This window comes from Lissotriton vulgaris, chromosome 3_1, assembly GCF_964263255.1.
Source record: "Lissotriton vulgaris chromosome 3_1, aLisVul1.2, whole genome shotgun sequence".
NCBI classification, from domain to species: Eukaryota; Metazoa; Chordata; class Amphibia; order Caudata; family Salamandridae; genus Lissotriton; species Lissotriton vulgaris.
In genome coordinates this window covers 1,203,363,246-1,203,375,583 of record NC_141689.1, presented here as the reverse complement: position 1 = coordinate 1,203,375,583, position 12,338 = coordinate 1,203,363,246, and positions in this window count along the sequence as shown.

Here is a 12,338-nt window from a genome sequence, read left to right as displayed (position 1 = left end):
GAGAGGGGAGGGTCAAGTGTAAAACAGCACAGGGCGTAGTTTGGTGCAGGGAGAGAATGAGGGTAGTTAACATAAAGGATATCGAGAGGGGGTGAAACTTAAATAGTTTTCAGTTGAACAAATGAGGGAACCGAATGGACAGTGTTTAAACAAAGGAGAACGATGGGAGGGGGAGTGAAAGTCTTTATGAGATGGGAGATTAAAATGGACAGACACTGAGTCACATGAAGTTAAACAGAGGGCAGTGATCGAGTTTTGCTAGAAGTAGTAAAAGGGTTGTTGATAGTAATGTTGCAGTGCAGAGTACTTAATTTAAATAAAAGCTAGTGACTGGAAAGAGAAATAAAATGAACATCGAACATATGTTTTTGTATAACCACAGAGGAATGGAATAATAATACATGTTTTATCGTTATTTTCAGTGACCCCTGACGAAGGGCCCGAGTGGCTTGAAATGCATTGGGTTTTTTAATAAACTGCTAATATGAACTTTGCGCTTGTACGTTTTCTTGCTTAGAGGTTCGGATGTGCCAACTTGAACATGAGAATCTTGGGAAAATGCAACTCCTTGCATGTGGATTTAAACAGCTTCGAACTGAACAATGTATGGATGATTTTTTGGAGAAAAACGAAAATGGTTAAATGAATTGATGCAGAGGTGGAATTGGCTGTGCCAGTGGTTTGGAGTGAAATGTCGCCCCATTATAATGTTGTTAAATTTAATCTGTGTGGTTTGGGCTAGGCACGTTACCACTGATAAAGCAGGCAAAGCAGAACTCGGATGTTTACAATTAAGAAAATACAACCTTAAGAGACGGTGTGCAACCCGCACTTCATGTGTTTTTTCAAAAGGTTTACTTTGCCAAGTCAAAACTGGCATGTTAAAGTAAAAGTTTTTTGGGGGATGCAATAAGGCTAGCAAATTACTTGCCATTTAAAACTTATATCTCAGAAATCTAAAAAAGTTAAGATCTTGGATGAGAGTGGAAACTCATGTTTTAAAGATAAGGTCATTTTGAAATGCTTTACTGATTTTTACACTAATCTTTATATGCCAAATCACTTTCCAACAGATAAGGCATTGGATGCATACTTTCATTCATTCCCGCCACACACCAGGCACAGGACCTTTCTTTTCTAGATGAGCCAATTTTGATATCTGAACTGAGGTCTGCTCTTAATGCTTTACCCAAAGATAAAGCTCCGGGCCCAGATGGCTTTACTGCTGTGTTCTATTCCTGTTTTTCTTGTCTTTTGCTTCCCCACCTTCTCACTTTATATAAGACATTCTTCGACGCCGCTGACATCCCTGCCACATGGTGAAGACCCATGCTCCTCCACCTTAGAGGTGTGGAAAACCTCAAAATAATGAAGATTCTCCTCGTAGCCAGGCCCCCAAGGAACTATGCCACGATGCGTGACGCCATCACAGCTCACTTTGAGCACCTGGCCAACCCGGATTACGAGAGCTTCCTCCTCCGCCAAGCAAAACAGCTCCCAGACAAATCTGTGGATGCATTCTATGCCCACCTCAAAGAACTAGCTAGCACATGCACCCTTCCTGATGAGGATGACGAGATCTGGGCGCAATTCATTCAAGGCTGCGCCTCCTCTAAGCTACATGAGCCCATCCTACAGGAACACAACATGCCAATGAGGGATATTCTGACCCTAGGACGCTCCAAGGAACTATCCAAGGCCAGGGCAGCCTACATGGAGATCAAAGCTACAGCAGCCGTCAAAGAAGAACCAGTCTGCGCCGTCCTTACGGAAACCCGTGAACCCCGACAAAGACCCAGGAGTTCCTCAACCCAGAGCTCCAGACAGAGCCCAAAGACTCGCCTCTGTGGATGGTGTGGCAGCCTACTCCCACACGACGAAGCCTGCCCAGCCCAAGGAAAACCCTGCAGTGCATGCAGAAAGCTCAACCATTTTTCCAAGGTCTGCCGCTCGAAGCCACAATGGAGCCTCAAGGCCCACCTCGCCAGGTACGTGCAATCAAACCTCTCTCAGATGACTCGTCAGGTGGCGACATGGACGAAGATGAGGGCGCCACTGTGCATGTGGTACACATGCTACACGCCCTCCCTGACTTCCCACAGGCAGCACCCATGTGCGCTATCAAGGTGCAAGACCACCCTGTAGCAGCGCTCATCGACACCGGTGCAACCATCAACCTCATGGCTGCCAGCGTCTACAGGTGTTTGCCCAACCTGCCAGCCATCTGCAACACCAACTTCCAACTTCCAATGGTCCAAAATCTATGTCTCCCAAGAAAGATCTGAATTCTTAATCAGCTGCTGTACAGCACAGGACATTTGCCTCATCCACTTTGCTCTTACCGTGCTGGCTCATGACCTGGACAGCCTGCTGACCGAGTTCACACCCCTCTTTGAAGGGATTGGATGCCTCAAAGGCCCAGCCGTCAAGCTGCACATAGACAAGTCCGTAGCCTTGATTGCCCTCAGGCATAGGAGGATTGCCTTCCATCTCCGCCCTAAGGTCGAGGAAGACTCTGTCTGTTGGAAGCGGCTGGAATCATCAAGCGGGTGAGCGGCCCCACCCCGTGGGTGTCTCCCATCATAGTTACGAAGAAGCCGAAGCAGCCTGACTCGGTCCACATCTGGTCCTGAACTTTGCCTTCAAACGGGAGCGGCACCTGACACCCACAGTAGATGACATCATTGGAGAACTTGCGGGGTCCAAGTGGTTCTCAAAGACGGACCTCCGCTCAGGGTACCATCAGATCCCTCTGCACCCAGACTCTCACCAGATCACTACCTTCTCCACCCACGGAGTTGTTACACACTCCTCAACTTCAGAATCTCAAGCGCGGCCAAAGTGTTCTAAAACATCATCAAGACCATCCTGCACGGGTTGAAGGGGGTGCTGAACGTGAGCGAAGAAATCTTTGTGCACGATTCCCCCCTGGAAGAACATATCCTCCTCCTGAACGCAGTGTTCACTCGCCTTCGAGACTGTAGGTCGACTATGCGCAGAGAGAAATGCAAATTCCTAAGGTGAGACATCAGTTTTTTGGAATATCGATTCTTGGACAAAGGCATCGGGCCAGACCCATACAAAGTGAAAGATGTCCAAGAGGCACCAGCCCCCACATCGGTGTCAGGAGTCTGCAGTTTCTCAGGCATGGTCACTTACTGTGGACGCTTCATTAGAAACCTCTCAGATCCCTCTGCGAGATCTCACCAAAACCACCACCCACTAGACATGGGGTTTGGAGCAAGAAAAGGCATTCCAGCAAACGAAGGCAGCATTGTCCGGGGACATCACGCTAGTCTACTTTGAACTGTGGCATGACTCCCAGCTTGTAGTCGACGCCAGCCCCACAGGCTTTAGTGCTGTGCTAACGCAACAACAAGGCTGTGGCAAAGGGGTACCAGTCGCCTAAGCAAGCTGGACCCTTACACATACCGAGCAGCGGTATTCTCAAATCGAGAAAAAAGCCATTGCGATCCACTTTAACATATACATGTACGGCCATCCATTGACAGTCATCACGGATGACAAACCCCTGATCCCGCTGTTCCAAGGCTCCTGGTCTCGCCTACCTCCCAAATACTGAAATGGATCCCGAAGTTGCAAGAATTCTAGCTCACCTTGGAATATAGACCTGGCACCCGGAATCCAGCTGACTTTCTGTCAAGGCACGCCCGACCAGCCACCCCTCCAGAAGTGGCGGAAGCAGCAGCCACAGAAGATTACATGAGGATGGTGGTGGAACGGTCACACCTCTCACTATATCCCTGCAAGATGTCATAGCAGCCACCCTGGATGATGACTGCCTCCATATCGCCATCCAAGCGGTTTGCTCAGGTGACTGAAGGCTCCTACAGAGCCATCATCTCCACGGACCATAGCAACCCAAGCAACCTTGAAGTCCCTGCACCAGGTCCGTCATGAATTGTCAGTATCAGCTGATGGCTGTCTACTGCGAGGCCAGCGCCTTGTCCTGCGGGATAGCCTCACCAGACAGGCAGCCCTTCTGGCACATGGTGCCCACCAGGGAATTATCAAATCGAAGAACAGACTTTGCAGCAAGGTCTGGTTCCCCGGCCCGGAAAAGCAAATAGAATCAGTGGTGCAGCACTGCCAATTGTTCCTTTAAACGAGTCTACCAAGAAAACCAGCACCAGTGATCACTGAAGCAGCTCCAAGCGCCCCCTGGGAGAAAGTGAGTGCTGACTTTGGCAGTCTGCCGGGAGGAAAGTACATACTGGTGGTAGTAGACAACTTCTCAAGGTATCCAGAAGTCGAGTTCATTACATCTACAGGCTTTTCGGTGAAATCCGCTCAGACAATGGACCGCTATTCACCAGGGTGGAAATAGTTGAATATCTTGCCTCCCACAATGTAAAGTACCACAAAATCACACCGAGATGGCCCCAAGCCAATGGGGAAGTAGAGCAACTAATGAGGACATTTAACAAAATGATTCAAACTGCCCTAGCCAATGGGCTCAACCTTGAAAGGTCAGTGTACCAATTCCTCAAGAAGTACCGGCTTACCCCCACTGCACTACTGGCATAACCCCCAGTCGACTGTGTATCGGCCGGACTGTACCAGACACCATTCCACACCATCCAATATCGGAGGAGACACCCAACCCCCAAACCAGTCAGACTACCAGCAAGACAAGAGTAACAAAGCAGCGTCCCAGAAGAGACATGCCAAAGAAAGCCCCATTGCTGTAGGTGACCAGGTGCTCGTGTAAGATCGCCACCCAGGGGAAAGTTTTTTCTGCCTTTCGAGCTTCAACCTTGGACTGTCACGGCAGTAAAAGGCACCATGTTGACTGCCCAAGTAACTCGCAATGTGTACTTCTTCAAAAGAGTCCCATCTGAAGAGGAAAACGACTTCCCAGTGTCCGATGGACGTAACAAACCTCCTGTGAGAAGTTCTTGAGTCTTGACAGCGAATCATCCGAACTGATCAACCTGCCACCCTTGATCCATCTTCCAGTCTCCTGGTCATGCCGCTGCCCCAAGACCAGGGTCTTGAATGTGATCGGAGCCCAGCCCCCTGCAATAACCCCGGTTGAACAGTCCCCTGCACAGCATCCGCGGAGCAGCCAGAACAGGTATCACCCCTGTCCCTGTCCAAAGCCATCCCAGAAGTACAAATACTATGTATCCAGTGGCTAGTCGGCGACCGTGGAGTGGGTTGCAGCCCAAACGAGCAGCAGAGAAAGACAACCAAGTAAGACTGTTCCGTTTGTACCTCATCCCAGAAGTTGTGTATACCTGATTGCACATACCTTTGTTATGTTTTGCATATCTGCTTTGTGTTTAGGTTCTGTTAACATGTCCCTCTTAGTAAAGAAGGAATCTAATGTTGTGGACACTGTGGAACATTCCACTTCTCCTACTGTGTCGAGGGGTGGCCCCCCTAAGCAACCACCCCGTGAGCGTGCGTGAATGGTTTGGCCTGGCACACGCTTGGACAACGTAAGGTGTTAATAAATAACCCAGGGCTCTGGGCGTGGCTCAGTTCAGAGCTGGTCACTAATGTAAAATAGCCTCTGTGTCTCCTCATTGTCAGCTGCCCCTAGGCCTAGGCCATGATACAACAGGGCCATCTCCACTCTTAATTTGTCCCATCTTCCCGGCAACTTACCTTCTCCTGTTCCACTTGCAATATTGCCATCCCTCAAAGCTTCATATATTTATATAATTACTTGTATTACACTCTTCCTTCTCGTTCTAAGTCCAAGGTTGAGATTTTGTGGGAATTTGACCTTCAACATTCATTGTCTTTATTATTTTTATAATAGGCTATATATAACTCCACACTCTTTGCAGACATACAATCCAACACTCTCTAACATGTGCTGGTCTTGTAAAGCTCTTCCTGGAACATATTTACAAGTTTGCAAGATAGACTATTTTCACAATTTGTTACATTGATTTTCCCTTTGATGTTAAATGTATCTTTTTGGGTAGCTTGTCACACATGTCACCAGCATGTTCTAAGCTAGGCACATTTTTAGATTTGTCACTTGCGATTGCTTTTTAAGTCATTACATCCAACTGGAAATTTGCCAAGGATATTAATGTCACCAACTGGTGGAATCTTCTTTGTTCTCATCACCGACTTGACACAGCAGCTGCTACATCTGCATTACAAGTGATCAACAAGGACCTTTTTTGGTCCCCATTTACTAACTATAATAAGTATAAAACTCCCAGTGACTCGACTAGGATTTTCCATCCCCCATGATGACTTTTTTTTTTTGTATGTTCTTATATAGCGCTCGACTACCCGGAGGCATCTCGGCGCTTGCCTTGGGAACCCGTCCTGGCTTATCCCTCTGAGATAGCCCCTACAGGGCATCCCCAAGGTGAAAGCCAGGCATCCCGCCACGGGGGGCCGTTGTGGAGATTAAGCAAGCTTAATGCCCAGAGTTGCAGAGTGTGAACCCATGATTAGGTCAGGCACCGAAGCGAGAATTATCGAGTCCGTGGACATTTGAGCTCAAGACCCTGCCGCGTCGGGAATTGAACCCTGGTCGCGGGTCTGACCTCTGCTTCAGGGTCTGCCTGCTCTAACCAGTGAGCCACACTTCCGTCTCTAATTTGTGTAACTACTCATCTATTTATTTAATGCTGTTATTATGAGGAATAATATGTTATTAACATGTTTTTATTGTATGAATTAATATTTTATAGGATATAGGTTTATGTAGTGATCTATAAATATGATACACCTTTTTGTTTTGTTTTCTTATTTTTTCTTTCTTCTCTTCTCTTCTATCTTCTTTCTTCTTTTCTTTTTCTTTTTTACATCCAAAAACAAAAAATATTTAAAAAAATTATGTTTTAAGTGCAGTATGATCTCATTTATTATTTGTATAATGTATTTCTCCATTTTTCTTGAATGTTAATAATATTTGCCTTTATGGGTAACATTATTTTTATGGTCTGATTATTTGTTCTATGAATATCTAATTCTGTACATTCATATATTATTCAATAAAGCTTTGTTAAATAAAAAAATGACAGTTTTGTACATTGAACAATGATAGGCCTGAGACGTGTGAAAAGGGGCTATTTAAGTGGGTAGTACAATCAGTCCTGCAGGCCCACTAGCAGCATTAAACTTTTTTTTGTTAAACTTTTTATTGAGGTTTGGCATACAAAGAGCACTACAATCAATTACACCCCCCTCCCTCCAATCTGGCACACATAGCGAATCAATTCAGGTCTACAATGAACAATCCCCTTCTTTAGTGCCATTCAGCCAACAACCCAATGTAGGGCAGGCGGCGGACCTCTAAAAATCAAATGAAACGCCTTCCAAATGAACACTGAACCCCTTGACATTGTCCCCCTCACTCCCCTTTGTGAGAGGCTATCTTCCCCCAACCATACAACCGTGTAGCCCCCCTGTTTGTGTGAATCCTGGTAACTCCAACATGTCCCCTGGACCATCCCAGTAAAGTTCCGGTATCCCCCTCTGAGGGCACCTGAGGGAGATGGAGATATGGGCATGCCAATCTATGTACAAGCGCCTGATACACATCCTCCACATTACAGTTCAGCTCCCTTTAGCGTGATTAAGAAACAAGGCATGGCCCTTTAGTCCTCTACTGGGGCATCTGCCTCATTTCTGCTGCTGAGATAAGTATGGTACAAGCCTCAAAACGTTTTGGGACGACTAGTTGGGGGCAGCAGCTTGCTGTAATTCTCCGACTGCGTGCAGCAGTATAGCATGTTGTGTGCCCAGCATTTAGGTTTAGGTGTAGGGCCTCTCATCCAACAATATGCAACCACTCACTTGGCCATGAGCATCCCCATGTCTACTAGGCGGCGAACTGCGCTAGGCAGCTTCCTGGAGTGTCCTAGTAGCGCAAGCGCAGGGTCCAGGACAAAATCAATCTCTACAATTTTGCTGATGTCAGCGAAGACCTTCTTTAACAAAATGAGATTCGGAAAGAGGGTCCAAGGGAAAGTTTAAAGACCTCAAGCACAGTCATAATCCCCTAACAAGACACTAAACTACTACAGAATAACTGTGGGTCTAAAAAATAATAATTAACTGATCTGTTTGTCTCGGCCTGTTGGTTGTGTATTCTATAAAGTGTATATAGCATAGAGCAGGACTTGTATCTGTGTGAAAAATTCCCTTCAGTTACGCACACTGTACCGCCCTTTTATCATCATTTGGGCCAACTTCACAAAGTTGGGAGTCCTTGTTGTAGACAATACACACAGTTATTGTTATGTGGTGTCTATCTGACTGTGAAACAGGACTCTCTTTATGTGTGTGATAACTGAAAAGCAGTGCAAAACTCAGAAAAATATGAGTGAAAAGAAAAAAGTGCTCTGTTAAAATTTGGGTAGTGGGCGCAACAACAACTTTATTCATAAGCCGTCCACTCCCAAATATTAAAAGCTAAAGGTGCAAAGAGACAGTAGTTTATAACAAATATCTACTGTATAGAGTATCAGGTCGACATGTTTCTGCAGAAGTTATTGTTCCCACTGGAGCTTCAAGAATTTCGTCCTTTTCTATTGGGAGCATCAGGAATTCCCTGTGTGTGTTAGTAAGTGAAGGTAAGTCAATGTGTTCCAAGTATTCGAGGATGTCATCGTCAAGATCTCTGCTTTTGGATGAGTACAGCTCAGTGTAGAAGTTCTTGAAGGTCTGTGCAATGTCTATCTCGTCCGTTAGGACCGTACCCTCTCCCGTTTTTATTTCCGTCACCTGTTGTCGTCCCCTCCTCCCACTCAAGATTCTGGCCAGAACTGAGCTAGGCCTCTCTCCCTCACCGTATGCCCGGGTCGACGTATATTGTGATTAACTTCTCTGTCAGCTTCTTCATGGTATTCAGTCAGGAGTGACTTGATCTTGGCATCTACTGCAGTGTCAGAGTGTCTCTGCTGTCGCCCCTCCAAAAGAGCCAACTATTGCTCCAGTTCTGCCAGTCTCTGTCTAATGGACCTGAGCACACTTAGTGTTTCGACATCGCTATGCCCCTTATGTAGACTTTGAAAGCCTCCCACACCACTTGGAAACTGTCGACGGAGCCTACGTTGGCCTCAAAAAAGGTATCGATCGCCTCCGCTAGCTCTCCTCGGAACAGCGGGTCTCGGAGGGAATATGGAGGAAACCGCCATGTGAATGGTGGGATGGTCCTTCTGGGAGCATCCAGTACCAACAGCACAGGTGAGTGGTCAGACAGAGTCTGCGGGAGGACCCTACAGTCACGTACCTGTCCCAGTGTGGAGGAGGATGCCAGCCAGTAGTCTATTCTGGTATGGACATCATAGTAGGCCTAGTAGTGCATGTATCCTCCCTGTTCGGCATGTCTCACCCTCCACACGTCGTCCAGGTCCAAACTAGTGATCACACTGTGTAGTGTTAGCGCTGCAGCAGACGGCCTACGAGGGGGACCAGCGGATCTATCCAGGACAGGGTCGAGCACTAAGTTGAAGTCTCCACCCCACAGGAGATGCTTTGCGCTGTACTCTCTAGCTATCGTGGCCAGAGACTGGAAAAAATCTGGGGAGTCATAATTCGGGCCATAAACGTTAACTATCACCAATTCCATCCCCTGCCCTGTGCATTTAGATATGACAAAGCGACCCGCCATGTCTGCCCTCAGAAGCTTGAGAGTGAGTTTCGATTTGGGGTTTACCCAGGTTAGCAACCCCTGGCATGCGACGTGAAGCCCGCCGCAGTTATGTTGCCCTCTAAGCCCCTACTGTGTAGCATTCTGCTCATTAACGGCAGATGGGTCTCCTGCAGAAGTGCTAGGTCAACGTGTTGTTGCTGTAGGTAGCTAAGCACCTTCCTAACTTTTCTATGATCATTCAGCCCTCGAACGTTCCATGTGAGTGCCCTAATCATGGGTGCAGGTCTGGTGTTGCCTAAGTCAGCCGTGTTTGCCATTGCATTGAACCCTGAATTTCCTGTGCGCGTGTGCCCTATGTGGGTAAGTGATCATTTGCATGCTCAAAGCCAAAAACATTTCCCCCCTCCCCCCAACAATCGCTCCCGGTCCAAATACCTTGCCGCCCCCCACCCACAGCAGACCACCCCCAACCTGACCTTGTAGAATACTCCACCACCCACCCACCCCCATTCCAATATGTTAACTTCATGACCTTCTGAAGGTCAAAAGGGGTGCATTGCGAGCGGGGCAAGCACTGGTCAAACTGCGCCCAGCCCTCGTCGCGCCATATATTAAGCATCAGTAGAACATACACCATACAAGCCATTATACAGTTCCACCCGCACTTTGAACGCCCCTATCCCCTGCAAATATTTCCCCCCACTGCTCCTCACGGTGGTCAACAATTGCTTATCAGTCTACCCGAGTCTCTCCAAACATTAGTTCCCTGCCACTCTCCCGGGTCCCAGCAGGCATAATGTCTCAGCCATAGACCGTATGATGAACTCTCTAAGTTGCTAGAAGTTTTGGTCATTCCAACATTCCCAGTGTCAACAAACCAAGTTAGCAAAGATACTGGCCCTTGGGCAGACCTCACGGCACTTTGCGTCCCGTGGGGTTACTCCTGCTCATCCAGCTGGCTGCTCATCTCATCGCCAGCCGACGGCCCGACGGCCTATTCGCGTCTCTGACTTGCTCCCTCGACTATCCTTTCAGCTCTTTTAGCGCTTGTTGTAGGGCCCTCGGGTCTGTGAAGAGGTGGGAATGGCCCTGCCGATTCACCCGCAACTTGGCAGGGTACAACATTGCGTAATCCAGGCCTAGGTCTCTGAGCTGTCTATTAAACGGAGCAAACTGTTTGCGTGCTTCCTGCACTTTAGCGGTGAAGGCAGGATAGAGTGAGAGCTCTGAGCCTTCATATTGCAGCGTTTTTTTGTCTCTTGCCATTCGCAGCGCCGTGTCTCTGTCCCTGCAATTAAGCAGCTTTGCAATGATGGGACGCGGTGGTGGTCCGGGGAGTGGGCGAGGGCCCAGCGAGCGGTGTGCCCGCTCCACCACAAACATTGATAAAAATACCCCCTCCCAAGGAGAGTGATGAAGAGCTTTTAAACGAACTTCTCCATGTTGCCCATCTGAGTAGTTTCTGGGAGGCCCGTGCAGCGTCGCGAGCGGGCCTCCAAATCCTCCAATTTATCTTGAAGGGCCCGCATGATTTTTTTCAAGCTTCTTATGAACACTGTGTGTGCCTCCTCCACCTCTGTTAACCTCCTTTCCAACATATCGAGCCGTTCTGCATGTTTGTCGAGACGCTCTGCCATACGGTCCATTCTATAGCTGAGGGTGTCTATCTTCGAGCCCAGGGAGGACATACTATTTTGGAGGCCTTTTTCCATGGCTAACAGCATGCTCTTTATATCTGTGCTTGCTGCTGGGTCTTCCGTCGTCTGCGTGTGGACCCTGTCTTTGCCCGGAGCCTCCTGCGACTTTGAGCACCTTTGCGCAAAGGACAACTTGCTCTGTGTTTTATCTCCTCTGCCCATACTGCCAGTTTTTGTCTAACGCCGCAGCTGCCGTGATGACAGGTCACTGTGAAGGTCTATAGTCTCCCGTAGAGTTCTGCGCCCCACCACAACTCGACCCCTCACCTAAGTCTTATGAGAGTCCACTAGTGCTCGACACGTTTCGCGCCGCAGTGCAGCACCACCCAGCCACCTGAGCTTCCCCTCGGTACCGCAGTCTCTGTCCCTCTCCTCGCCCAGCACTTGCGGGTATTAGTGGTTTCACCAGCCCGCTCCCGCTTGGATCTGTTATCCAGGACGTGTCTTTCAGGCCGGTGAACCCGCTCTAGTGCTGGCAGCGGGGGGGGGGGGGCACAGACACCTCGTCCGGCGCTAGTTCAGACACAACTCCAGTTCCACACTGGGTCACGGGTCGCTCCTGGATGCACGTAGACTATGGCTGGGGGGCGTGTTGCCACCACAACAATCTGGAAAATCGCGGCGTGGGACCAGCAACAGCTCCCTTTCTGATCTCCTTGCAGACCAGCCTCAACCCCAACCGGCTTCACACGCCATTCAGGGCCCCATTCTACAGGTTCCCAGTGTGGGCACAGTGTTGGATCCTCTCACCGCCCAGCCACAGCTCCAATTAGCTGCTCGCGTGTCACAGGGTCCCCCTCTCAATATCCATGAGGTCCTCTTCCGAGGGGACTACTGCGGTCAACTTGGCACTGCTATCCCCCGTCTGTGAGCTCAGGCGCTTCCTCGCCGGTATTGCTGGGTGACGAAATCGGGCGCCGTGCGTAGCTACGTTGTACAGGCCAGCAACGGAGGCCAGCAGTCTTCTCCTCCGCTGCGCTATATCAGGTACTAGGGCAGGATAAGAGGGGGGCACCACCCAGGGCTTTACAGCTCCTCGTTCAGGG